Source organism: Macrotis lagotis, chromosome 1 (genome assembly GCF_037893015.1).
Source record: "Macrotis lagotis isolate mMagLag1 chromosome 1, bilby.v1.9.chrom.fasta, whole genome shotgun sequence".
NCBI classification, from domain to species: domain Eukaryota; kingdom Metazoa; phylum Chordata; class Mammalia; order Peramelemorphia; family Peramelidae; genus Macrotis; species Macrotis lagotis.
The window spans coordinates 588,973,404-589,001,371 of NC_133658.1; the positions used below are offsets into that span (position 1 = coordinate 588,973,404).

Here is a 27,968-nt window from a genome sequence, read left to right on the forward strand (position 1 = left end):
AGGCAGATGAAATTCAGTTTTTGTGCAGATAGTAACAAACCAAAGTGTTTTTATGATGCCCTGAAGGTTATTTATGGGGTCAGTGACTTAAGGTGCAGCTCAACTGCTCAGTGCTAATGGAATCACATTGATCAATGATAGGGATATGATCCTAGAGAAATAGACTGAACACTTCCTTAATGTTCTTAATAGACCTTCATCAGTCAATACAGAAGTCATTGACTGTTTACCTCAAGTTGAAGTCAATCTGCCCCTGGGTGAAGTTCCAACTGAAGAAGTGCCTTTGAATGCCATTAGGCTACTTTCTAGTGGTAAAGCACTTGGTGCTGATTCTATTCCAGTTGAGATCTATGAGGTGGGGTGGGGGGTCCAATGCTTATCCAAAAGCTGACTGAATTTTCCAGGTTACATGACATGAAGAGGTTATTCCCCTAGGAGTTCAAGGATGTCTCTATTGTCCATCTCTATAAAGGTAAAAGGAATAGATTATCCTGTGACAATCAGAGAGGTATTTCTCATTTAGTCATTGCTGGTAAGATTCTTTCCAGAGTCCTTTTCAATAGATTGATCCTTCATCTGGAAGATGATAACCTCCATGAGAGCCAGTGTGACTTCAGAAAGGGTCAAGGAACAGTCAATAGGGTGTTTGTTGGCCAACAATTCCAGGAAAAATACCTGAAACAAACAGAAATCTGTATACATTTGTAGATTTTACCAAGGCCTTTGTTACCATCAGTCTTGACAAATTATGTCAAAATTTGGTTACCTAGAGAAGTTCATCATTATTATAAGTCAATTTCATGACAGCACACTTGCCTAGGTTCTGGTTAGCAGATTTCCTGGTCACCAATGGAGTGAAACAAGGATGTATCCTAGCTCTCATGCTTTTTAGCATGATTTTTTCAGACATGTTATCAAATACCTTCTCTAAGGATGAACATGGCATCAAGGTTGGCTACCACAATTCTTCAACTTGAAAAGGCTACAAACCAAAACCAAAATGGAGGGAGAGCTTCATGTGGAAGATTTTTTTTTTGAGGTGAGCCTTGGGGGAAACTTGGGATTTTAGGAAGTAGGGGAGAAGGACTTCATGTCAAACTTGAGACTGACCAATACAAAGTCATGAAAATTGGAAATGGATTGGAAATGTCCATGGATGGAAAAGTCCAGATTGACTGGACTTTAGAATGTGTAAAGAAATTAATGTATAAAAAGGTTAGAAAGACAATGCAGCATCCCTGAGGAATTCCTTCCCTTCAGTGAAACTCAAAAACTGGGATCCTCAGAGGACACATTACTCTGCTTTCTCAAGGCTCTATGATTAACTCTGAGAAGGTGTAATAATTGTGCTATTGCTCTATGGCTCCAATGGTTTTTACCCTATTGATAGTAAACTAGCTGACTCCATTTTATAGTAGTAGGTACAAACATCCCAGTTTGCTACTCAAAATAAGGGCATATCCATCCTGTGCACCTATGAAGTATTGGGGAAGAGTAGATCCAAATGTAAGGTCAAAGGTAATGAAGTACATGTGGGCAGAGGTAGTACCTTGTTCTCCCTGGCATTGTAAGTGATTTTTCTCCCTTTGTTCCTCTTATGTGTAGCTCACTTGAGGGGGCAACCCAGCTGTGTTATAAGGTCTATACCTCTTTTTAATCTGTAGCTGGTGTTTCATTTCTTGAGAGAACCTACTTTCCAAAGCTCCCATCCCTTTGTTGAATATCTTTCTAGGCTTTCTGTACTTACTTCCATTGCTGTTGGCCACTATCACTTGAAGGACTCTATTATTCAGTTTTAAAGGATCATTTGATGGGATTTCTGGCTCTCCTGAACTCGCAAAATCACCTGAACACTTCTGTCTTGGAATATGTCTAAGATTAGTAAGTAATAAACACAAAGAGACAGATACAACTATGTTCACAGCCACCACTGTTAAGTGGAAGATATGACTGCTACTCTTCTCCCATCTGCTCTCAGCTTCAGTCTTACCTTAAACCTTGAAATTCAAAAGGAAAGGAAGAGAAGAATGAATAATAAATTTATATTTTTAGTACATACATTCATTTCTGGTGCATTAATGCTTGAATCACAAATTCTGACTCTATGGCTAATTATTTTATTTGATTTTTTCCATTTACATGCAAAGATTGTTTTCAACATTCATCCTTTTGCAAGCTTTTGAGTTCCACATTTCTCTACCACTCTCCCTTCCCTCTCCCCTCCCCATGGCACATTTCCAAATTAGTAATGTTGTGAAAGAGGAATTAGAATGAAGGGGGGGGACCATAAGAAAGAAAGAAAAATAATAAAAGAAATTTGAAAAAGTGAACATAGTTCCATGGTTAATTATAAAACCTTTTGTCATCAAACCGTATAAGTAATACAGAAACTGAAGACTGAAAACCATCTTCTCCTAGTTCCTCATGAAAAAAGGAGGGACAATTTATGATTGCCACTAGCTATGCTACAATTCATTAAGAGTAGATAGGAGCCAGAATAAAAAAGACCTTTAAATACCAACAAATCTGAATGCCTAACAGTATTTGAATAGGTCATGGGGAGTCATTTTGTTTTGGTGTGAGAGAAATACTGAAGAGAACTAAAGTGTGTCTAGGTAGTCTTATTACCTAATCATAGCAGAGACTTGGTTTATAATACCTCCTTTCCCTTCACTTTTATCTTTTTCTCTCTCCTACCCACCTATTTTTTTCATTACCTTTTGATCTCTTTTCCATTAGTTTCAATACATCATTTAATGTAATCTATAAAATTATCTACATCTGCTACAAAAAATAAAATCACCATTTTTATGACCTTCCCATCCAATAACCCACAGGACATCAACTAATTGAGATGTCTAATCTTTAGGGCTCTTCTTTACCCTTGATAATCCCTTGTCATCTCTCCTTAAAAATAAGCAAGTAAATTTCTCACAGTTCTAATTATTCTTCATTATCAGAGATCTCTGAGACTCACATCAGAGACACAATACAGGCAAGACTAGGCAACTCAGTATTAAGAAGCTTCTACAGTTGTTACTCTGATAGCCAGAAGTCACCTTCTTGCAGTATTCCCTCGCTTTTTCTCCAAAAGTGTAGGCAAGTGTGTCTCAGCAAATGAAATGGAGCTGATACTTTTGTTCTTTTTTCTTTTTTCTTTAATTGGAGTAGAAGGAAAAGAGTCCCAGAAGCAATGGCCTGGGTAATGGATGGAGATACCCAGGACCAGCTTATGGTTACTGAGAACAGTTCCCCACCTTTGATTGCCACAATTTTTCTTGCTAATCATGACTGATTGAAAAATAAATTCCATGTTTATTTTTAATTTTAAAAAACTCCAGAACATTAATTTGCTTAATGTTACCCTGTCACAGATGGCGCATTTTTGCCGAATATTTTGGCACTGGCAATGGGCAGAGGGAACCTCATATATTTGCGTCAGACTTTATCAGCAACAGCGTTTGTCAGAGGGTTGCTTAAATGACAAGCATAAAAGGCTTGTTTGTGTACTTAAAATTACCTATTATTACAGAGCAGCATATGCCACTATCTGCCATCAATGATTTGTTTATTTCTACTGAAATGAGGATGAAACAAATCTGGTCAGAAGCAGATATCCAAATTAATTCTCTGACCATCATTTCACAATTAAGCATCTTCTTCTCCAAAAGTTTTTTACTTATGTTTATTTAGTAGTATTTGCTTTTCTGTCCACATACTCTGTTTTAGCAGCAGGAGTCATTTTATAAATCACATATTCATTTCAATTTTTATAAGATGGGTTTTCATGATTTTTTTGCCTTGCAGAATTTACTCTTAATATCATGGTAGAAAAACACCATCCAAGACAAGAAGCAAAAGTGTAAAATCAGTTTTGGAACCTTTTACCCCTCGGGAAATGATTCTCTTGATTAAAAAAACAAAAACAAAACTTGACCTAAATTTTTCATGAATGTAGGCAGCTCCCAATGAAGTACTACCAATTCAAAAAATACAGGTTGGCCCCTGCTCTGTAACTTTTAGATTGAGAGTCCTCTTGTTGATTTAAATCTAAATCATGAGGACAATAAATCCATTCATTACCATAATATTACAGATCAGTGGGGGAAAATATTACCCTTAATGAGTTGATCCTAGGAGATATGGCCAATTAATAATCACTGTCACAGAAATACAATACAATGAGCACAATGGTAGCATGCCTTCCATGAGGGAATTCTCTATTTTTTCCAAGTCTTTCAACTTGAATATATTCCATTTTAATTTTTTTAAAGTCAATCAAATTATAAACAAGATTCATATTGTAATATGGAATGACTTTTCATTGTGTCCTCTGGAATTCCTATTCCACAATGAATAATCTTTCTTTCATCCTGAATGTCTTCCTCCAATACTCTTCCCTTAACTAGCCTTCATTGAGATCTAGATTCCCATGATGACATTCTATCCCTGTCTGTTCTCTCCCACACAGCATGGAGCTTTGTTCACAACCCTTGATACAATGTTCCTAGAGGAGCTCTTTGCTCCCTAATCCCATTTTCAGATTCTCCTTTTGCAACTGTTATTCCACAACTCTCCTCCATTGAAGACCACTCAATGAAAGCTTTCCACCCAACCCACATCATAATAGCTATTGGACATGAAACCTTAAATTGTTCTGACTCCTTTCTCAAAGAATCAAGTACCTGGCTTCCATGTTCTCTTCTTCGGCTCCTGTCTTTATACTAAAGGACTTCAAAATTCATGGTGATTTTTCCTATACTCTAACTTCCTGATTCCTCAGCCTTTTAAAAATCTTTTCATACTTCTTTACTCAATTTCAAACACATTGGTATAGTCACACCCTGGATCTCATCATTAAACATGAAAAATTAGAAACTCCATGACCATAATCTCTTATCTTTGATTTCTACCTATGTCTCACCCCTACTAAACCATTCTTCATCCCATGAAGACCTCCAGTTCCTCCACCTTCAAGATCTTTTCAGATCCAATGACCTTGCTGTGACTTTAATCCTTTTCCCCATCTCAATCCTATAATTAGATATTAATGAATTCTTAGCCCCCTTGCCTTATTGCCAAATCTCAGTCCTAGATTGTGTCCATCATTTACTTTCTCTGTTCTTACTCACAAGCTATTAAGTATACTTGGAAGATAATTGTGCAGTGAATCAATAGGCATTTAATAAATGTGTGTGTATATTTATGTATGTATACACACATACACACATACCACATACACACACACACAAATACACACATACACTTGTGGAAGAGTGGATAGAATGTTGGGACTACAATCTAAACTGAGTTCAAATCTAGTTTCAGGCACTTACTAGCAATATGACCCTGGGCAATTCACTCAATCTGTTTGCCTCAATTTCATCAATTGTAAAATGGGGAAATAACACCTCCCTCCCAGGATTGTTATGAGGATAAAAATGAAAAAATATTTTTAAAGTCTTAGAACAGTGTCTGGCATTGTAGGTACTGCAAAAAATGTTTGTTTTCTTCCTTTCCATATTTTATATATATAATATGTATCTATCTATAGTTTTAGCTCCCCAATTGGAATGTAAGCTTCTTGAAAGTAGGCATTGTTTCATTCTTTGTATTTGTATTCCTAGAATACCTGGGTCTGGCATACAATAGGCACTTAATAAATATTTATCGATTGATAGGTGAATTGAGAGTGGAAAGAGCCATTAAACATATTGATTCAGTAACTCAATTAATTAGTTATAGAGCCCACATTATAAGTTGGGCCTTCTGACTCCAGGTTCAATGCTTTTCTTATTATTAATCAATCTATCAATCAACAACTTTTAATCAGGGTCTCTTATGTGCCAAGTACTATCCTAGATGCTGGAAATATAAATAGAAAGAATTAAATAAACTATTTAACATCCATGTATCTACACACATGCACATCCATATGTGTACATACATGTAGACATATGACTACACACATGCATAGTGTGAATGTATGTAAATATATTATCTATGCTGCCTAATGGCTAGCTAAGGCAACTACATGTAGGAATCAAAGCAATTTGCCTCTTTCACCCATTTCCCCCCCCCAGGTAGATATTTAGGTCAATTCCTTATGAATGACTCTGAATTTCAATGAGGAGACTTTATAATGTTTTAAGACTTGATGTATATCACTATCAGATAAAAGTATTTGGAAAATGTCAATTAGAATCCCTCATCTACATATAGTGTCTATGTGTGACCATATCGTATTTGCCAGGCACTGTGTGCTAAGTGCAAGGAATAAAATGAAAGACAAAAGGCCTCTTGAATACTTTTTCCAGTAAGAAAATTGGGACTTTTTGAGTGTAGCAAGTACTGGATAACATCACAGGAAAACAAGAGAACTCAGAAATTATCTGTCAGAAAATGCTTAATTCCCAAACATGTCTCTGCATTCCCATGTCTTTACATGGCAACCAAAGACAATACTCGTTTAAAGTACAACATATCTAAAAGGTATTTTGCAGAAGAATTTTAGGAGGCTATAAGCAATGTCATCTGAAAAAAAGAGGGAATAACAAGTGAGAGGAAAAGACTTGATAATTAGCCTTGACAGACCTGCTTTTCAGCATTTATAGATAATATTGAAAAGATGAGAATACTAGATTTCTAACTGGGTCCTGAAATTCTTTAATTATTTGACTTTAGAGTTACTTGCTTTCCCCCCAGTTTCATGTGGGCTCTTTTTGATAATTAGTTCTGCAAATCTTGTCCTAAGCCCTCAATAATAAAATATTTACTCTTTATGGACTAGGGAAGCCATAGTCAATAGAATTACTTCATATGTAAAAAGGATGTAGAGTGAATAAATAGAATCATTCTCTGACCTAAAATAAAAATGAGTATAACTCCCAATGCATATAGAATGGGTGGATAAGATAAGAACTACCTAGATAAAATTTATTTCACTTGCTTCCTGGTCTCTCAACATGTTTAATGGTTCTACTGAAATTCTGTGGGTCACACATCATCATAAGTGCCTATTTACTAATTGACTGATGTTGGGTTTCTGAAAGGTCTATAATCAACTTCTGACTTAATTTCTTCATCTGAAACCATGAAGTTTTCATTATCTTCCCCCTTTTCATTGCATTCACAGAGTATCAAGACATGTTTGACTTAGTTTGTAAGATTTCCATATTTTCCACAGAATTTCTCTACTGTTTCATCCTTTGCACCAAGTTCCCACCTAAGCTGTAATTGTCTCCATGTTGGTCTGTTTGTTCACCCTTACCTTGAACCTGCAAGATAAAGGGAATAAGGAAATTATCTTTCTCATTGCCTTTGGACACCAGATTAAACCAGTTCCATCAACCTCTGCAGGCATCTTTCCGAAGAGAATCTATAAACTGCATTTTTTTCATTTATATGCAACTTCTTGATGCCTTCTGATTTCATTTATAACAAGGATATTAATATGTATATAATTTATTGATTCATTGGTCATTGGATAAATTGTAGATATTGTGAGGGTCTAGAATTAATGGTTGTAGTCATTTTTAAATCATTGTGATTCTTGATGTCAGATTTTCTGTCCCCTTGTCTATCATTCTACCATTATTGATTCAGAAAGGTAAGAAAGCAGGGGATGTGAAATTCAAGCCTGATATATATTGAGATATGTGTGTGTGTGTGTGTGTGTGTGTATGTATGTATGATATGTATAGATATATGTGTTGTTTCAATCTCTCTTATCTGAAGCTAGGAACCAAAGAATATATATCATAAACCTGCCTACTTGTTTGATAGAAACAACCTTGCTAATTGCTTTGCCAGACTTGAGGAACTTCTGGAGAAATGATACTGAGGCCTTGCTGCCTAATTGCTGATTGTCTCACCCAGACCACTCTTACAATAAAACCCCAGTCAACAAGCTTCCTTTCATTCCCCACTTTTTGGTCATCTCTCCCAGAGCCTCACCAACTACCTTGAAACTGTTCTATCCTTTTTCTTGCACTGGCTTACAGGTCTCTCCAGAAGATGGCATCAGTCCTCTTCAGCTATCTTGCATGGTACAAATCCTTTGAATTATCGCAACTAAACTTAATTTTCAGAAAATGATAAAAGTATTCCTTTTCCAAAGGACCAGCTCTTCTTGGGCACTTCTGAGTTCTTCTGATGGCAGATAGCATTATGGTTCAAGATAAAATTTCAATCGAGTCTTTCTTGTTCTGACACTCCCTCTTTGACAAGGTAACGGCTGGTCTCAAACAGTAATCTCCAAAGGAACCAAAACACACCATCTCCTTTGTCTTCCAAGTAGGTCTCCCTCTCCATTAACAGATATCTCTGGGCAAATTTCATATCTGATAACTATTTCTTAGTAACTTGGAATACTTCCCATGGATTTAGAGGCTAGCAGTTCCTATCTTCTTTTCATCATAACCACCTAACCTTTCTCTCTCTCTTTATGTGAGTATTGTCCTTTCAGGCTCTACTAGTCTTCTTGAGACCAAGTGAATGAGATTGTTCAAATTAACTGGACCTGTTTTTTTGGAAGCAAATAGGGAAATTGGAGCCCTAAAAGCAAATATTATTTTTCTCCAAATGTCTCACAGAGAATACAAATTCAATGTTTCTATTACACTCATAATCTTTTGAGCAGCATGGGGCAATGGAAAAGGAAGGTGAATTTGGAATCAGAGGACCACAGTTCGAACTCTATCTCTGCCACTTACTACCCATGTGGCATTATATTAGTCTCAATTTCACTGTGCCTCAGTTTCTCACCTCTAAAATAATGAAGTTGAACTACATAACCTCTAAGATCCCTTTAAGTTTTAAATCTATAATCTTATCAGATAGGCAGTATAAGTATTTTCTATCCCTGTTTAGAGATGAGAAATCTTATTTTGAGAGAGGTTAAAACATTTGCCTAAGGTTTCTTAGTAAGTGCCAGAAATTTATCTTCCATCATATTCCATCCTATAACATTAACTTCAAAAGTAATTTTCTGATTAATTTGGGTAACCAGACAAAGACTATAAAGCAAGTGAGAATGATCATTTTATATCAACACAGACCATTTGGAAAAAAAGTTTGGGGACATGGGCTTCATCTCAAGTATACATATATCTATTTTCAAGAATGGAGGGGTGGCTAGGTGGCGCAGTGGATAGAGTACTGGCCCTGGAGTCAGAAGTACTTGAGTTCAAATCTGGCCTCAGACATTTAATAATTACCTAGCTGTGTGGCCTTGGGCAAGCCACTTAACCCCATTTGCCTTGCAAAAAAAAAAAACCCTAAAAAAAACTAAAAAGAATGGAAATACTCTTGACTATTGCTGCTTATATTTATTATAAAAGAGTGGAGGGGGTCTACATACTGTCATAGAGTTGATAGGACAGCTTTATGTCAAACAAGTAGGTAGGTTTATGATATATATATTCTTTTGTTCCTAGCTTCAGATGAACAAAAATCCTCTAATCTTACACTACTTTAGTCCTGGATTAATGTGAATTTGTTAATAAAGTGCTAGTGAAATTTAGAATAATTTACAATGATCCTCAACATGTTTCTTACATTATCTAATTTTTTTAATACACATAAATGAAGAATGATTTTGAATGCTCTGTACCATCTGTAAAAGCAGTGCATAAAAAGTGATCACTCCACCAAGCTGCTTAGTGATTTGAGAGATCTGTTGGAAAAAAAAACAAAAAATAAGTGAGAACAAGAAGAAAATGCATCTAATTGGTGGATTTGCTTCTGTATTTTTAAATTGAGATCTAATAGGTTAATCTATTATATAATCAGTACAGTGCATTGTGTATAATAGATACTAAATAAATATTTATTGAATTCTTCCAATTTTTTTTCCACATTAGCCTGACACTTTTTTCTTTTTTAATTGTTGCTCTTTGTACTTGAAAAGAACCAAAATGCTATCACTGCACTGGGGTCAAGGTACACTATATCCAACTATAGCTGATTAGACCAATACAAACTCAGGAGGTGCTACCTCAGATTGGAAATAAATGTCCTTATGAACATTTTGGAGTGGAGATATCTCCACAAAATCAGTGCATCTCATATTCTCTTGAGCTATTGTAATTCTGCTTTGCTCAGGACACAGTACCTTCATTGATGAGAGCACACCATGCTGGGCAGTTCTGTGTCAGTGTCTCCCATGTCTCACAATTGATTACAGAGTTCTTAAGAGACCTTGAGAGTATCCTTGTATCTCTTCTTCTGACTTCTATATGTACACTCACTGTGTGAGCTCCCCATAAAATAATCTTTTAGGCAAATATACATTTGGAATTCAAACACTGTTGCCAATTCATAGAACTTCACTCTTTGCAGTAGAGTATGAATGGTTGACAGTTCAGCTTGAGAAAAGACCTGTGTTCTGTACCCTCTCTTGCCAGGTGATCTTCAGAATCTTCCTAAGACAATTCAGATAGTAATGATACGGCTTTCTGGAGCTGGTATGCTGTTCAGTTTTCATAGACATGCAACAGTGAGATCAACACAGTAGTTCTGTAGAACTTCAATTTGGTAGATAGCCTAATACCCCTTCTCTCACACATTTTCCTTCAGAGCCTCTGAAATACTGAGCTAGCTTTGGTAATGTGTGTGTCAACCTCAACACCTATTTGTATATGTCTGGAAATTATATTTCCAAGATAAATGAGCTTACCAACAGCATTCAAAATTTCACCATTTGCTGTAACTGATGGTTCCATTTATCAATTGTGTTGTAGTGGCTGATTTTCTTGGTGTTAATTGTTAGATCAAAATTAGTACAAGAGGTAAAGAATCAACCTATAATTTGTTGTATCTCAGCCTCAGAAGTGGCATCCAGTACACAATCATCTGTGAACAAAAAATTTCATGTTCCAACTCTTCCTTCACTTTAGTCTTGACTTATAGCTTTTTCAAGTTAAATAATTTACCTGATGGTATTTTCATCTTCATTAAAGATATGACAACATCACTAAAAATATAGTTCTAAAAAGCATGAGAGCAAGCATACAAACCTGCTTCACTCCAATGGTGACTGGGAAAGCTGAAGAACTAATATACAATGCTGATGAACTTCTCTGGAAGCCAAATTTTGCCATGATCTTCCACAAGCCCTCACAACTGAACAAAAATCCAAGTTCTTGGTCACACTGATGAATGTGTGTATTAGCCTCTGTTCTGCTCCTGGCCTCTTTTCTGCAATTGTTGCACAGCAAACACCATATTGACTATTTTTCAACCCTTTCTGATGCCACATTTGCTCTCAGATAGATGACTAAGAGAAAGGACTGTTCCCTCCATGACTGTTACAAAGCAACCTATTTCCTTTACCCTTATAGATGGATAATGGTGAAATCCTTGAATTCCCAGCAGATAAATTCCTCTTATCATATAATGTATGAACAGCGGTCCCCTGCTTTGTAAATCAAAACTGAAATAGAATCAGTACTGGTTTTTTGCCATGGGAGGAATCTTATGTCATTCAAAACTATTTCAGTTGGAAGTTTGATTTCAACCTGAGGTATAAGATCAGTGGTTTCAGCAATGACTGATGACAGCCTTGCTGGGAGCACTATAGAAGTGTTTAGTTTATCTCTTCAAAATCATGTTCTTATCACTAATCAATGTGGTTCAATCAGAATTGACCCATAAATAGCCTTCAAGGCATCATAAAATTGCTTTGGATTGTTACTATCAGTATAAAACTGAATTTCATCTGCCTTGCTATTGAGTCAAGAATCCTGCATCCCTCTAAGCTTCACTTACACTTTATTTTTTATGGAGTTATATGCTGCCTCCTTAGAGAAAGATAAACTCTCTTGCTGGTAAAACGTGTATAGCTATCATATTTCATTTAGCAGTTTTGAATTTTCCCATCATTTTTGTCAAACCAATCTTGATATTTGTGTGTCTTGGTGAGTTGAGTAAATGCAATTCTGTACACCAGATCTTTGAAAGCTGCCCACTCCTCTTCTGCTCCACTGTTACTAATTGCCTATTGTACTCAACTTTCTGTCCTAATTAGCAACAAACTGTTTACACACAGAAATGTGCTCTATTGTCTTGATCTAAAGTCTTCTAGTTGTCACCTGCCTTGGGGCTGCCACTTATGTTGAATGCAAATATTTAGTTTGGAGAGTATAAGTCTATGATCAGTTTAGCATTCTGTGGCACACATTTGCTTTTGTAATTCTCACTTTCTCTTCTCCTTACTATAACACAGTCTATTAATGCCAATGTTTGCTGAGAGTACATTGATAAAGTTTTATTGCATTTAAGGAAATGGATTTTAAGTAAAAAGTGTTGGTGATGAAAAAGTCACGAAACTTCTAAGTCTTCAGTAATAAGTGACCATTGCTGTTGCTGTTTCCCATTCCATTCTTTCCAAGAACTTCTTGTTATATCTGATAGGCTCTACCTATTCTGGCACCAGGATTACAAGCTTATCCTCTTTTAGTACATTGATGAAGAGGATCTCCAGATAGTCATAAATTTTTCTTTAACCTCATCAGAATTTGGCATGGTGGGAACAAATGTAGTAATGATGGCAGTGTGACATTTTCCTGCATCACAGAAGCTTCACAGAGAAAATATTTATACCTGAGCTAAGTTGAGACTTAAAGTAAGATAGGTTAATAAGATGAGGAGGAAGTAATTTCAAGAAATTGGTTTGACTTGGACAAATGCTTTGAGGTGGGCAATGATATGTTAAGTATTGAAATTGGCTAATTGAAACAAAAAAAAAAAACAAGGAGGGCAATATGAAAAACTAAACTGAGCCAGACTGTAGAGATTCAGAAGAACCAAGTTGGAACATTTTCATCTTTTAGTTGTAAGAGGAAGCCACTGAAAGTTTTTGATCAGAGGAATAGAACAATCAGATCTGTCTTCATAAGTGGAGTTAGAAAGGACTACAGATGTTGTATAATCTTATTCCCTCTCTTCAGAGGAAACAGTCCCAGACAGTTTCAATGACCTGCCTAAAGTCACACTGTTAATAAGAAGGAAAGCTGGAATTATTAAAATCTAGATTTTTTCCTCCAAATTCAGCATTCTTTCCATTAAATCCTATTTCCTCTGTGCTATTAAAAATTTATTTAGAGAATTATGTCAAGATTAGAGAAGAATAGATTGGAAGATTAGAAAACAATTAGGAGACAGTTATATTAGTAGAAGCAAGAGGTTTTGAGGGCCTTAACTAGGGTGTCAGTCAAGTAAATGGAGAAAAGGATCAACTGGAAGAGATGCTTTAGAGGAAGAATTAACAAGATTTGATGACTAAATAAATATGGGAAGTGAGAGGGAAGAAAAAGAGATGACTTAGAATTTATAAATGTGAATGACAGGAAAAAATAAATACAAGAAATATCGACCATAATGGACATTTAAAGGAGGGATGTAGGAGTTTCATTATGGACATGTTAAGTATGAGATACTATTGGAACATCCAGGAGAAATGCCTAGTTGATATGGGAATGGAATTTAGGAAAAGATTAGGAGTAGATATAGAAATTTTGCAGTCATCTGAATAAAGATCATTGAACCCCTGGAACAGATAAGGTCACTGAGAAAGCAACTAGACAGAAATGAATGAAGTCCAAGACAGAAACTTGTATTCATGCCGAGTTGAACCTACTGAAGTGAACTTAAAGAGTATTCAAATAGATAGGAGGAAAGTCAAGGGATAACAGTATTATGAAAACCATTGAGAGAGAAAGTATACAGGAATTGGGAAGGAGGGACAGTGGTCAGCAATGTCAAAAACTACAGAAAGATCTAGAAGAAGGTGGAGGAAGTTACCACTTGAGATGGTAACTTGAAGGGAGCAAAGAGTTTCTAGTAGTAGTAGTATTGTTGATGACAGTACTCAAGGCATGGAAGTGGGAAACTATTACAAAAATATGGAGGTGGGAAATAGTGTGGAAATTAACCAACAAAGAAGGTTTTTTAATAACTCCAAATCTCATGAAACTATGAACTTAAGAGACTAAAAAAAAATGGGAGAGGAAATGGAGGTTATTACTTCTTTGATTCCCCACCACATTAAAGAAACACATTCATTTCATTCACTCTATGTATTGCCTGTATTAACATCCCTGATTTTAGTTTTCTATCAGCTTGAAAAATGGGTTTATGCATTCTTTACTGCTTCTGAGTCTACCCTTGACACTTCATTTCCCTCATGAATGAGAACTTCTATCATGGTGAGGAGACACCAAAGGATAGAATCCTTGGCTCTCTTTGGGTTAATTTCTTGTTCTCAAGCAATATATCACAGGAGATCTTCAGAAGTCTGAAGTTCAAGCTTTCAAACCACTGAATGTCTTTATAACTTATCCCTTAGATACTCAGCCACTGTGGAAAAATTCTCATCTCCTTGACACATCCTCTTCATTTTCTTTTCCCTTTCTTTTTACTTTTTACTTCTCCCTCGACCCCTTTTCCTCCTTCTTTTCTTTAAAAAAATGTTCTGGCTTTGTGGCACAGTGGATAGAGCACCGGCCCTGGAGTCAGAAGTACCTGAGTTCAAAACCAGCCTCAGACACTTAATAATTACCTAGCTGTGTAGCCTTGGGCAAGCCACTTAACCCCATTTGTCTTGCAAAAAAACCTAAAAAAAAGTATTCTTGCTTTTTAAGAAATTTTGTTATGACTCAGGGAGGGGAGTAGGAAGGGATTGTTTTCTAGAGAAGACAATATTGGTAATGTGATGAACATTCCTTAAGTGAGCAAAATACAGTAGCTGGGGTATATGGTCTTCACCCTCTGGTTTAAGGACTGTAGGCCTTCATGGTTCAAACTTTATTGAATTTTGGACAAAGAACCAGTGTGATACAAATGGGAAACTGCCCTATTAATTTATTAGTCCACTAAAGGAAGGATATTTTCTTAATTGTCTATTAAGGAGTGAGAAATGTGATGTTTAAAAGGTTCTGGGGACATAATTTCTGTATAATTAATAATTTTATTAAAAATGCTAGAATTTTCTTAATAAAAGGAGTGAACATTTGGTCAGTTATCTCAGATCAATGAAGTTTCCTGAAGGTAGACTTACATAATATGTCATTAAAAGTTTCTGAAGAAAAAATCAAATTTTATTGGTTATCAACTAAAGATAGGTGAACCTATTTTAATGAGGGGTTTGGACAAAAGGACTACTTTTTACTTTAGACACAGCCTTGGGCAACCTAGACAGAAGATCTACTTCTGCCCAAGTTAGCTTCAGTGCAAGGGATAGGAATTCATTTTAGATTAGAAGTCTGATTCAGTTGGGTGGAGTAGCAATACTCAGAATAAGTAGAATATTAATTCTATCTTCCATTAATCCTGTCCTTGAAAGAGTAGGCCTAGGACAAGTAAATAAGACAGGGAAAACAAAACTTGGGTTTCTCCAATTTTAAGAATTGACTATTAATATGAGAGAGACATAATCATTTCTCTAAGAAATAAGGAGTAGAGAAATGAGTGTAAATTATATTTAGAGTCTAAATATAATAGATTTACATTCTAGGATGTTAAAAAGTTTGCTATAGTAATCTTTTAACATCCTTTCCAGTTTTCTAATATTTGTTGTTGTTCTATTGATGTTCACTAATTTACATATTAAATCCAGTCCTATTAATTCCCCTTCCCCATTGGCAGTGATGATAGCAGATTGATGGGAAAATGGCAGAGGATATGAGAAATCAGTTTTTAGAACATCTATAAACTTCAATTTCTTTGTTGGTAGTCTACATATAAAATCTTAGTCCAGTGACCAAAGAGAGGAGATACTGCTAGAAGAGCTAAATCATATCAATATTTATATTCTTACTATAAACAAAACCAGAAAAAAGAAGAAAGTTTGAGCTAAATAAAAGGACAGCTCACAAGTGCTTCTTGGAGAGATTAAAAAAACAGAGTTTGCAGAGTTGGTTTTAGTGTAATAGAAAAGGCAACAAGAAATATTATTTCATGAGACTTTGTCATCTTATATTGTAGTCTTGATAAGTATTTGTGAAAATATCACCCTGAAAATAATTGCAGTTTATGTAGCAACAGTGGATTCTGAGAATAGAGAGGTAGGGAAATTCTCTAAAGAACTTGATAATGCATTCCAAATTAAATCAACATAACAGGCTGCTATTCAGTGACTTCAATGAAAGGATGAGAAAAAGGTGAGGATGGAGAGAAATGTACAGGAAAAGCATAATTCAAGAGGCATAAATGAAGGGACTTGCAATGTTTAAAAGATTTGGACTCAGTAAATCCTGAATCCAAATAGCTCTACTTTATTGCAAGATTATTGTAAAGAACAAATAAAATAACTTGTGTTCATTTCTTTACAAAAATTAAAACTAATTAAGGAATCTAGGTGGACCATTGTATTGGATATTAGACCTGGAGTCAAGGAAGACAAGAGGTCGAATTCAGCCTCAGATACTTATTAGCTATTATAATCTTTTTGTTATTATTCAGTCCTTTGGGTCACATCCAACTCTTCATGATCCTATTTTGGAGTTTTCTTGGAAAAAGTTACTGGAGTGGTTTGTTATTTCCTTCTTCAGATTATTTTTCAGATGAGATATTAGTCAAATAGTGCCAAATGTCTTGACCAGGGTCACAAAGTTAGTAAGTGTCTTAGTCTGAGTCTGAATTCATGGAGATGAGTGTTCCTGATTCCAAGCCCAGTGCTCTTTCCAGTACACCAATTAGCTGCCTCTGTGATCCTAGGTGGTGCAATGGATAGAACACCAGCCCTGGAGTCAGAAGCAACTGAGTTCAAATTTGACCTCAGAAACTTGACACTTATTAGCTGTCTCTTAACCCTGATTGCCTCACATCCAGGTCATCTCCAGTTGTCCTGATTTATATTTGGCCACTGGAGCCAGATGGCTTTGGAGGAGAAAATAAGGTTGGTGACTTAAGGCAAGTTCCCCCTCACTCAAATCCAATTCACATACATGTCATGGCATCACCTCCCTGATGCCATGGTCCTCTACAAAAACAAAGGACAAACATTATGCATCGTTTAGCCTCTGCCTCAGTTTTTTCATCTGCAAAAGAAGTATAATAATAGTACCAACCAACCTCTCAGGGTTGTTTATTAAGATAAAATGGGGCAATATATATAAAACATTTTTCAAATCTTAAAGTATTAGTCAATCAGTCTATAAAACTTTTTAAGCACTGTGCTAATTATTGTAGATACAAAAAAAGGTAAAGGATTTTCCCTCTTTTCAAGCTGCTCAGTCTAAAAGGGAAGACAATATTTAAAGATTTATGTTGGAAACAAGCTATATACAGATTACATTTTTTCAGAGACAGAGTTTCTTGGGTAAAGAATAGCAAGGAAGCCAATGTCACTGAATCACAGAATACTGAAAGAGGAAAGGGATGTAAGATATGTAAGAAATCTAGAAAGGTAGGAGAGGACAAGTTATGAAGGACTTTAAATGTCAGGACACTTTATATTTGATCCTGAGGAGAGAGGGAACCATTGGAATTTACTGAGTAGGGGTGTGTCACATGGTCAGTCATTTTAGGAAGATCATTTTGACAGTTGAATGAAGGCTATATTGGAATAAGCAGAGACTTGTGTCAGGTAGAAAGTTCTATATAAATGCTAGCTAAATTATCATTGCACAGAAACTATTATGAACACATTCTTCATGAAAATGAAATACACTCAAATCCTGTCTTAGACACTTCATAATTACCTAGCTGTGTGGCCTTGGGCAAGCCACTTAACCCCATTTGCCTTGCAAAAAAAAAAAACCCTAAAAAAAAAAAGAAAATGAAATACACTGTTGTAGGTGAAATAATATGAGGATTATCAAGAATTTTGAAAGTTATGATGAGAAAGAAATAATGAGAAACAAAAAAGATTTTAAAAAACTCTCCATATATATTTTTAACTCCATTAAAAAATCATATAAATTCAAAGGTGAATGTATAAGAAAAGCTAATCAAAGAAAAAGTGGAAAGAGTACCTAATAAATTGCTATGGACAATATTTGTGCTGAAACACATTTACAAATATAAATAGTTGGAAATTGGTTTTATTGTTCAAAATAAAATGGGCAATATAAATTTTGATGCCACTTTCTCAAGAAAGTAGAACCAGAAGAGATGAATAAACCTTGTCCAGAATCATCATCTGAGGAAAAGTAAATAAGAATGTATTGGGGGGGGGGGGGGCGGGGCGGCTAGGTGACACAGTGGATAAAGCACCAGCCCTGGAGTTAGGAGTACCTGGGTTCAAATCCGGTCTCAGACACTTAATAATTACCTAGCTGTGTGACCTTGGGCAAGCCACTTAACCCCATTCGCCTTGCAAAAACCTTAAAAAAAAAGAATGTATGAGAAAACAATACACATAACAACTTAAAGGGAAAGAATAAAAGTGTTTTAACAAATTTATTAAAACTCATTAGTTTAAAAATAAATAACTGCTAACATTTGATTGTGTTTATAGTATGAAGTTTAAAGTAAAACAAATAACAATAATGATATGATATTATATTATATTATATATGTTACCATGCAAAAATACTCAAATCATCTAAGCTGCATGAAATGAAAAGTTTTCAAAATAAAAAAATCAAAATAATATAAGAACAGAATGATGTACCAATTGTCCCTATAATCCTGCCTACTATCGTTCTTGTCTTGAAGATGCTCTATAGTACTGAACCTACCAAAGATGAACTAATATCCCCAAATTTTTACTTAAGTGTAAAATTGTGTTCCTTTGGGCAATACAGAAATCAATTAATTGAAAAGCATTTAGTAAGACCTTTTATGCTAAGCACTGAAATGCCCTTATTTGATAATAACTTATTCACTTTTCACCTCTCCCTCTTCCCTCCCTGCTTTACCTTCTCTTCATCCTCATTATGGCCTCCAGTCCCTAGAACACAAACGTCTCTCCCAGGCCATCTGCATTGTACTAGCCACTCTCTCCTCTCCATCTTGATTTCTTGATGACTCAATTCAACCCCACTCTGTCATCCATTCTTGAATCCCTAAGCCCTCTTCTCAAATTGCTGATTATACCCAACCAAGCCTCAGCCTTGGATCTCTCCCATCATTTTTCACCTTTAAACCTACACACATGCTATTGAACAAAGGTGGAGAAAATTATGCAATTGTTCTGACTGGGCCTACCACAAACCTATGTTATATAACTTTAGTTGGGTGGCTGTAGAAATTCCATTATACCTCCCTTATCAACTCATTCTTCATAGTGACTCTTCTAAAACTTTTCATCTCTCCTCAAACCTCTTATTTCTCCTCTTTTCTTCCCTCTCTTAGCTGAGAACCTGGCCTTATATTTCAAGGGGAAAATTGAGACCATTAAATGCAAACTCCCTTGTCTTCCCTCTTCCCTTTCTTCTATCATTCAGTTTTCATTTTCCATTTTCTTCACCTTCATATGTTCAAGTGTTCCTTTTCCATCCTATCTCCTCCCACAGATTTCCCCCTTGTCATCCCTATGCTTCCAATTATTTTTTAATTTCTCCCTATCTACTTATTCACTTCCTATTGCCTACAAACATGCCCATAGCTCTCCATCCTGAAAAAAAAAACCACTTGATTTCATCCCTGCTAACCATAGTCTTATATTTCTTCTGCTCTTCATGGATAAACTCCTTTAAAAAATGCTTCCATTTTCCTATCACTAGCTAACCCCTTTCAATGTGTCTTCTGACCTTATCATTCCACCAAAACTATTCTCTCCAAAATTACCAATGATCTCTTAATTGACAAATCAATGATATTATTTCTGAATCCTCATTCCCCTTGATCTCACTTTCTCTTTATTGATCCTCTCTTCTCTCTAGGTTTTCAGAATAGTACTTTCTCCTGGTTTTCTTCCTACTTATGGGACCACTCTCCTTCTCTATCTCCTTTTCTAGCCCTCCTCCAGATCACAACTTTTAACTATAGTCATCTTTCACAGATCTGTATGGGTCTCCCTCTATACAACTTCACTTCATTATCTCATGAATTTCCATGGATTTAATTATCATCTTTATGCTCTTTACCTGTCTTCTTCCAATCTTTCCGCTAACCTCTAATCTAAAATTTCCAACTAACTTTCAGATATCTCAAACTGAAAGTCCAGTAGACATTGAAAATTCTATATTCCAAAACTGAATTCATTATTTCCCCTCCCCCTACTCCAAACCTTCCCTCTCTCCTACTTTCCCTACTCTCTAAAGAGCAAAATGTTCCTTCCATTCCATCAAGTTTACAAATTAGAAGTCATCCTGAATGCTTCATTATCTCTCACCCCCCACAGTCAAGGTTGCTAAGACCTATTAATTCTCTTTGCCACATCTCTTAAAAATGCCTCCTCTTCTCTGATACTACCCCCCCGCTTTTGACTGACATCACCTCATGTCTTGATTATTGCAATAGTCTACATGTAGCTACCTTTCTCAAGCCTCCCCTCATTCCAATGCATCCTCCATTTAACCTTTAGAGTGATTTTTCTAAAGCACAAACCTGATCATTTTACTCCCCTATTCAATATACTCCAGTGACTTAATATTGTCCCCAGAATCAAATGCAAAATTCTTTGTTTGGCATTCAAAGCTCTTTATAATCCATCCACCTATCTTTTCTGTCTTCTTACATCTCACTCCTCAACACTTCTCTTCAATCTGGTGTCACTAGCCCCCAAACTGGTTCCTCAACAAGACTTCCTCTCAGCCCCAGGCATTCTCTCTGGTTGCATCCCATGCTTTCTATACCCTCCCTCTGACTACTGATCTCCCTGGCTTCTTTTAAATCTCAATTAAAATCCCATCTTCTGCAGAAAGACCTTCCCCAAATCCTCTTAATTTAAGTAGCTTCTCTTAATCATTTCCTACTTCTCTTGTATATGAATTACTTTGTATTAATTTGTTTTTATGTTGTCTTCCCTATTAGATTGTAAATTCCTTGAGAGCAGGGAATTTCTTTTGTCTCTTTTTATATTTCCAACACTTATTACAGGACCTGGCACATATTAGGCATTTAATAAATGTTTATTGATTGATTAGGTGCTAGGGATACAAAAAAAAAGAAAATCACTATGTGTCTTGAAGGAACTCATATTCAAATGTGGGAGACAACATATAAATAGGTGCTCAAAGAATAGATGAAAAATAATTTCAGAGAGGAATGCATCATCTGTCAGGGGGATTGGGAAAGTTCTCTTGCAAAAGATGGGATTTGAGCTGAATATTTAAGGAAGAGAAGGAAACTAAGAAACAGAGGTGAGGAGGGAGAGCATTTAAGTCAGGAGAGACAGTGAAAAGGCAAAGACATCGGGTGGGTGATGATTTTTGCATATAACAGAATGGAGGTGCTGAGTACCTGAACTAAATTGGTGACTGTGAGAAGAAAGAAGGGTACACATATGAGATGTGTTAAGAAGGTAGAAGCAATGAAATTTGGCAATAGGCTGCATATAAGAGGTGTGTGAGAGTGAGGAATCAAAGAAAGGGAAAGTGCCAAATGTTGGAAGGAATGTGGAAAAAATGGGACACTAATTTATTGTTGGTGAAATTCTGAACTGATCCAACTCTTCTGGAGGACAGTCTAAAATTATACTCAAATAAGTTATTAAGCTGTCTATAATTTTTGACTCAGTGATACCACTACTAGGTCTACTCTGAAGATAGAATTCATGTCTATTTTATGTCTTCTCCCCCTACTGTATTTCAGGTTAAGCACTGCTGAATTCTTCATTCCTTCCTTCCATTGAATGGATTCTATGTCTTTCCAATTTACAAGATTGACTCTATATTCACTGAAGTATTCTTTACAAAGAGAAAAATGAAAAGAATCTATATGTTCTAAAATATTTATAGCAAATCTCTTTATGGTGGCAAAAAACTGGAAATTGGGAAAGACGCCCATCAATTGGAGAATGACTGGACAAGTTGTGGTATATGATTGTGATGGAATACTTCCATGCTGTAAGAAATGATGAGCTCAGTGATCTTAGAAAAACATTGACTTGCAGAAATAATGAAGAATGAAATGAGCAGAATCAAGAAAATGTTGTGTACAATAATAGCCATATTGTTTAAGAATATCTTTGAGTGAATGTTATTTTTACTTTTACAAAAATCCAAATTAGCTGCAAATTAACTTCCTTTGAAAGAATTATCTGCATCCTGAGAAAGAACTGATAAATATAAGTATGTATAGAATGTATACACAGACATAGACATAGACATAGACACAGATACACACACACACACACACACACACACACAAACTTATGTGTCTAATGATAGCCATCTCTAGGGCAGGGGTGGGAGAAGGGAAAAAAAGGGAAAAAAAGAAATTTACATGATAATTTTATTATATATTTAAAAGGAATAGGGGCAGCTAGGTGGCGTAGTGGATAAAGCATCGGCCCTGGAGTCAGGAGTACCTGGGTTCAAATCTGGTCTCAGACACTTAATAATTACCTAGCTGTGTGGCCTTGGGCAAGCCACTTAACCCCATTTGCCTTGCAAAAACCTAAAAAAAAAAAAAATTAAAAAAATAAAAGGAATAGCAAGTCATATATAAAAGATTTTCAGCTTCATGTGGATTCAACCTTTTTATTATACTGTATTATGGAAACGCTTGCTTTATTCCATAACTTTAAAAACAATTTTTTAAAAGATACTGATATTTCAAGCAAGCTTTGGTAATTGGAAGGATATTGGTGTGCTCATCAATAAGAGAAAAGTTTCTACTACTAGTCCTTCAGTATCGAAAAGGACCACACTAACCAACCAAATGATTGGAGGTGTAAGTTGTACAATTATGTTCATTATAGTGATGGGAATACTGTTCAAGGCATCTTTTTCACTTGTCTTTACCATAATTGTTCCATCCCAGGGCTTGATTTATAGGAAATAGTACTATTGGAGATGGTCTGACTGCTGCAGGAGTCTCTTGGCCTTAAATGGTTTCATTTCCTTCTGTATCAGTGAGGCACAATGGCACATCCACAATGCTGGGCAAGCACCAGCATGTGACATTTGGTAATAGAATGTGATTGTCAGGTACATCCTAATTTGTTGTTCAATCATTAGGACCTTTGTTCCTCTCAAACCCTCCATTTTTTTAGTTGTGAACTACTCATCAGTATGATATGATTGCCAATAGCTTTAAGACTAGAACAATATCAGCTTGTGATGCATAGGGCTATACTGCTTTGCTGTTAGTACACACATATTGTGTCTAAAAATAGCCATCTTTGGGTTACTAGTGGGAGAAAGGATAAAGGGGAAAAGTTTATGTGATAATTAAATGACTTAAAAGATAGACTATGGCCTCCATTACCCTCAGCTGTTTGAAAAGGAGTTGGGTTCAGATCCCCTAATCCAGAGTAGCAAAGACCAGTACCATGAGGCATCCAGTGCAGTAATTTGCTCCTGGCAGGAGCCCGAAGGAGAGTTTGCTTTTTTTTTGTGAAGGGCAGAGCCACCATGGAATGAATTCACACCCTAGAGAGGGGCCCTGCCTTGGAAAGCATTTTGGTTCTGGATACATGTGGTGAAAAGAGGAAAGTCCAGACAAGGAGAATATCTGTGGGAAATCGTGAAAATATTGAGTTTAAGATGCTTGTGAGAAATCTAGTTTGAGATGTTCAAAAGTCAGTTGGTAATATAGGACTATACCTAGACAGAAAGACTAAGGCTGGATTTGAAGAACTGTGAATCATCTTTAGAGATAATAATTAAACCTAAAGGAGCTAATGATCCCAGAAAGTGAAATAATATAAAGCATTAAATAGAAAAGAATAATAGAAAATCAGACACTTGCCCTGAATTTCATTAATAATAAGAAAGATGGTGATGATGATGATGATGATGATAGTTTTAAAAGAATATTTCTAATATCATCCCTAACATTTATTCAAACCCTTCTATTTAGTCTCTAGGTTTGTGGTTGTCCATTTCATCTTCAAATCATTTTTGTTAGAAAAAAATACTTTATATAGTGAGCTAAAATCTGCTTCACTATAGATTATTCATATGGATTCTAGTTTTGTTCCATGTTCAACAGAAAATAAATCTCTTCCCTCTAAACAGATTTCATGGCTATTTTATGTCTTCTCCCCCTACTCTACCACAGATTAACCACTGCTATATTCTTCATTCCTTTCTTGTTTAACTTGAGCCTATGTCTTCTCAGTCACAAGGCTGACTCTATATTCATTGAAGCATGCTGACTCTCTTTGTATTTGAAAATTATGACAATGCCAAAGATAATGTAACCAAAGAAATAAATCTGTATTCCATTAGTTAGTCTTTCACCAGAGTGAAACTTGTGAGGTTGAGAAGCTCTGATAGATGACATACTTGTTGTATGGCTCAGATAATGGCTTTTTCATGATCTTTTATGTTATTTAAAGAAATAATATTATAAAAAGAATTTTACTTAAAAATATTTTCAACTTCTTTCATCTTACTTAAAAATGAATTCCATTCTGTATTTTTCTAATTTAAAAAATAAAACGTCAATGACTTTTCCATTTCTAAATAACATTTAGTCCCCCTTTTTTTGCCTGAAAACCTATTGCTAACTTATTGATGAAAACTTGTTTGTCACCACTTTCCATAATTAAAAATAGTCATCCATCTACATTGCTGTTATGCATTTATTTCAATTGTGTTAATTTCTTCATAACCCCATTTTGGAGTTTTCTTGGCAAAGATACTGGAACATGAACCAATAGAATTAAAAAAAGATACAACTATCTAATTAATTTATAGATTTAGTTCTGTATTAGTTAAATACTAATGGGTAGTCCCAGAGAAAAGAGAAGGAAAATACCTTTTTCCTTTCTTTCATTAAATAAGTGTTGAATGATGCATTTATTGTCTACAAGTATTTTGTTCAGTTTTGCTTATTATTTTCTTTGCTGCAAAGGAAGATTCAATATTGGCCAGATAATTTGGAAAATCATTCCATTTTTTAAAAATGAAGTTATGAGTAAAGTTATTAATTGTTGGGAAAATGTGCTGTGCATATGGAGTTGTGCCTTGCATTTGAATTCCACCTTAAAATTCTTCTTTCTTGCTTTGTAACCTTGAGCAAGCCATTTAATCCCTTTGAGCCTCATTTTCTACATTTATGAAATGGGGAGAATAATGCTTATACTCCCTATTTCACAAACTCATGTTGGGAAAAAAAATACTTTGAACCCCCTAAGGTGTTATAAATGTGACATTATTATTATAAAATAGTATAAAAAGATATAGAGACAGAGGTACAAGAGGCAGACTGTGTTGGCATTCCAAACCTGGAAGGACTAACCTAGACATAGAAACTGTAGTTCAGGAAAGAATTTCAGCCCCTAGAAAAGGATTTGGTGGAGCTAAATAGTTGGATGGATAAGCTTGAAGTTGTGTAATATGCAGAAAAATAAGATAATTACTTAGGGATGGAGACTCAAGAGAGGGTCCTGGATCCTAAAACTGGGGCACAGGTGCAGTTCAAAAACAACTTTAAGGCTGATAAAAATGCTAAATTTCTGTACTCTTGGTCTTTCTCAGGCTCAAGAATAGTCTTGGCCCCAGGGCTCTAAAAAACCTAAGTCTGAAGATGGAAATTAAGAAACCTCAGCTGCCAAGGTTTGATGCATCCAGGGACAGGGTGCCAAACAGCTTTTTTTCAAAATACAAGGTACAACTGCTTCCCTATTTTGACAAAGGCTGGCCTTGGCTATCAACACCAAAATAATTTAGAAGGGAGCTGCTCTAGTCTCCTCTCTGATGAAAACAATATTGAGGTCCACTTAAATGAATGAAATGGAAGTAGACAAGTAGGTGTAGTCAACTTATATTTTTGTTCTATTGCACAGAAAAGGCTATCTCTTCTTGGGTGAATCCCACTTTGGGTTATAGATCTCCATTTCAGTCTTTCCTCTGCTCTAAGTATCTAATGGGAACATTAAGTTTCCTCAGTCAACTCCCCTGTCAACCAACCTGGTTATTCAGCTTGATGGTGTATATTCTTCAAAAGGAGATAAGGGAGGGTGATTCTGGATATGTTACAAAGCGAGAAGTAACAGAATATAGAACTTTGTAGGCAAAAGAAGAAATGGAGAGAGAAGACACCAAAAATTATTTCAAAGATCAAAGCAAGGTGGCCAGAAGGGAAAGTAATGTATCTGAACATTGGATAAAGGGATAAACTTCAGAAAGAAAAAAAGGAATTCATTTTCATATTTTAAAGGCCCTCCTAGTCCCAGGCTACCTCTTTATTAGTACTAAAAAAAGAAACTGATTGGTTCAGTTAATTCCATAAGGAACTCATCCAAAGCAATATTTTGTTTGCTAATATTGCCACATGGTATTTTAGATCCAGATCTACGATTTTATCAATATTGGGAACTCCCCAGGTTGGGGAAGGAGAAGAAAAAGCCATAAATACTTAAATAGGACCTATTACATACAGGCCCTGCTGCTAAACACCTTACAAGTATTATTTCCTTTGATTCTCATAGCAACTCTGTGAGATAGGTACTGTTTTTATCCTCATTTTACACTTAAGGAAATTAAGGCAAACAGAGCTTAATGTCTTGCCCAGGCTAAAATCATCAGTGTGTCAGGGGTGGGATTTGACAGAATACTGCAAACTAGGATGCCATTCTTTCTTATAAATATGATCTTATTGCTCATTTGGATAACTTTAAGCCCCTGAATTTCTTATTCATAGGTGTTAGAGGAAATCTTGTTGTCGTTATTCAGTTGTTTCAGTCTAATTGACTCTTTATGACCTCATTTTGGGATTTCTTGGCAAAGATAGTGGAGTGGTTTGCCATTTCCTTCTTCAGCTAATTTTATAGATGAAGAAATTAAGACAAACAGACTAGTTGACTTGTCCAGGTTCACACAGCTAGTGTTTTGAATCTAGATTTGAATTCAGGTCTTCCAGGTTGTAAGACTGATGCTCTATACACAGCATCACCTAACTTTCCCAAAAGAAACTTCAAAGATCATTAACTCTATCTCTATCATTACAGAGTGGAAGCACCTGACGACCAGGTAGATAAAATGATTTATCCAACATATAGAGCAACAGATCCAAAAAATTCAAACCCAGATCCTCTGACTTTGTCCTACATGAAGGAAAAGGTGTGTGCATGCACATGCCCAAACACAAATTATACATATATATATGTATATATATATGTATATATATACATATATTTATACACACACACACACACACACACACACACACACACACACACACACACACACACAATTTTTCCCTTACTCTATAACGATAGAAAAGCAGTTGGCATATAAATAGAGAATTGATCTTAGAGTCAGAAAGACTGTAGGACTTGTCTTGCCTCATATGTCTGTGTCACTAAGGCAAGATACATGAACAGGTTATTTAAATTTTTGGTACTTCAGGCTATTACTCCCTGAGATCATAAAGTGCAGAAGAGGTTCTACTCTGTATTGATAGAAGTTACTTCATAGGAGTTCCTTACACCAAAGAAATAACAGATCTTTCTCCCTCTGAAACCCTTCTCCTCTCCTCCACCCACTACCCAAATATGGGTGGATAAAAGGTAGCAAACTATAGTGAGCTAGCTTCAAAGTTAGGAAGACATCTTCAGACAGAAACCTATCATGGGACCTGATGGAATTCACTTAACCTGTAAGTTACTGAGATAAGCCTCTAAGATAGTAAACTGGAGAAATGAAAGAATAGAAGGAAGTTTTTGTGCATATACAAAATATACTGATATAAATATATAAGCACAAAAATTTATATCCTTCAGGCATTCAAGAAAAACTTCTATATTTGGTAGTTCCTTACTGTTCTAGGACTCTAGACTATTAGAGTCCTAGAATATTAGAGTCAGACATTGTATTCTCTGGTAAGTCACAGTCCTCTTTCTCCACTAAGTACCCAACATGAAGAAATGAGCTTATAGCACAAATTGAAGGTTTTCAGTTATT

At 35.7% G+C, this 27,968-nt stretch overlaps 1 long non-coding RNA gene across 1 annotated transcript in view; it reads right to left on the minus strand.

The window, feature by feature from the left end:
- Window positions 1–20,086, minus strand: part of LOC141521620 (uncharacterized) — a 33,187-nt gene extending 13,101 nt beyond the window's left edge. The window contains exon 1 of the long non-coding RNA XR_012478027.1: window positions 20,034–20,086. This is a non-coding gene — a long non-coding RNA (uncharacterized LOC141521620). The remainder of the gene's footprint in view (window positions 1–20,033) is intronic.
- Between the last annotated feature and the right edge of the window lie 7,882 nt (window positions 20,087–27,968).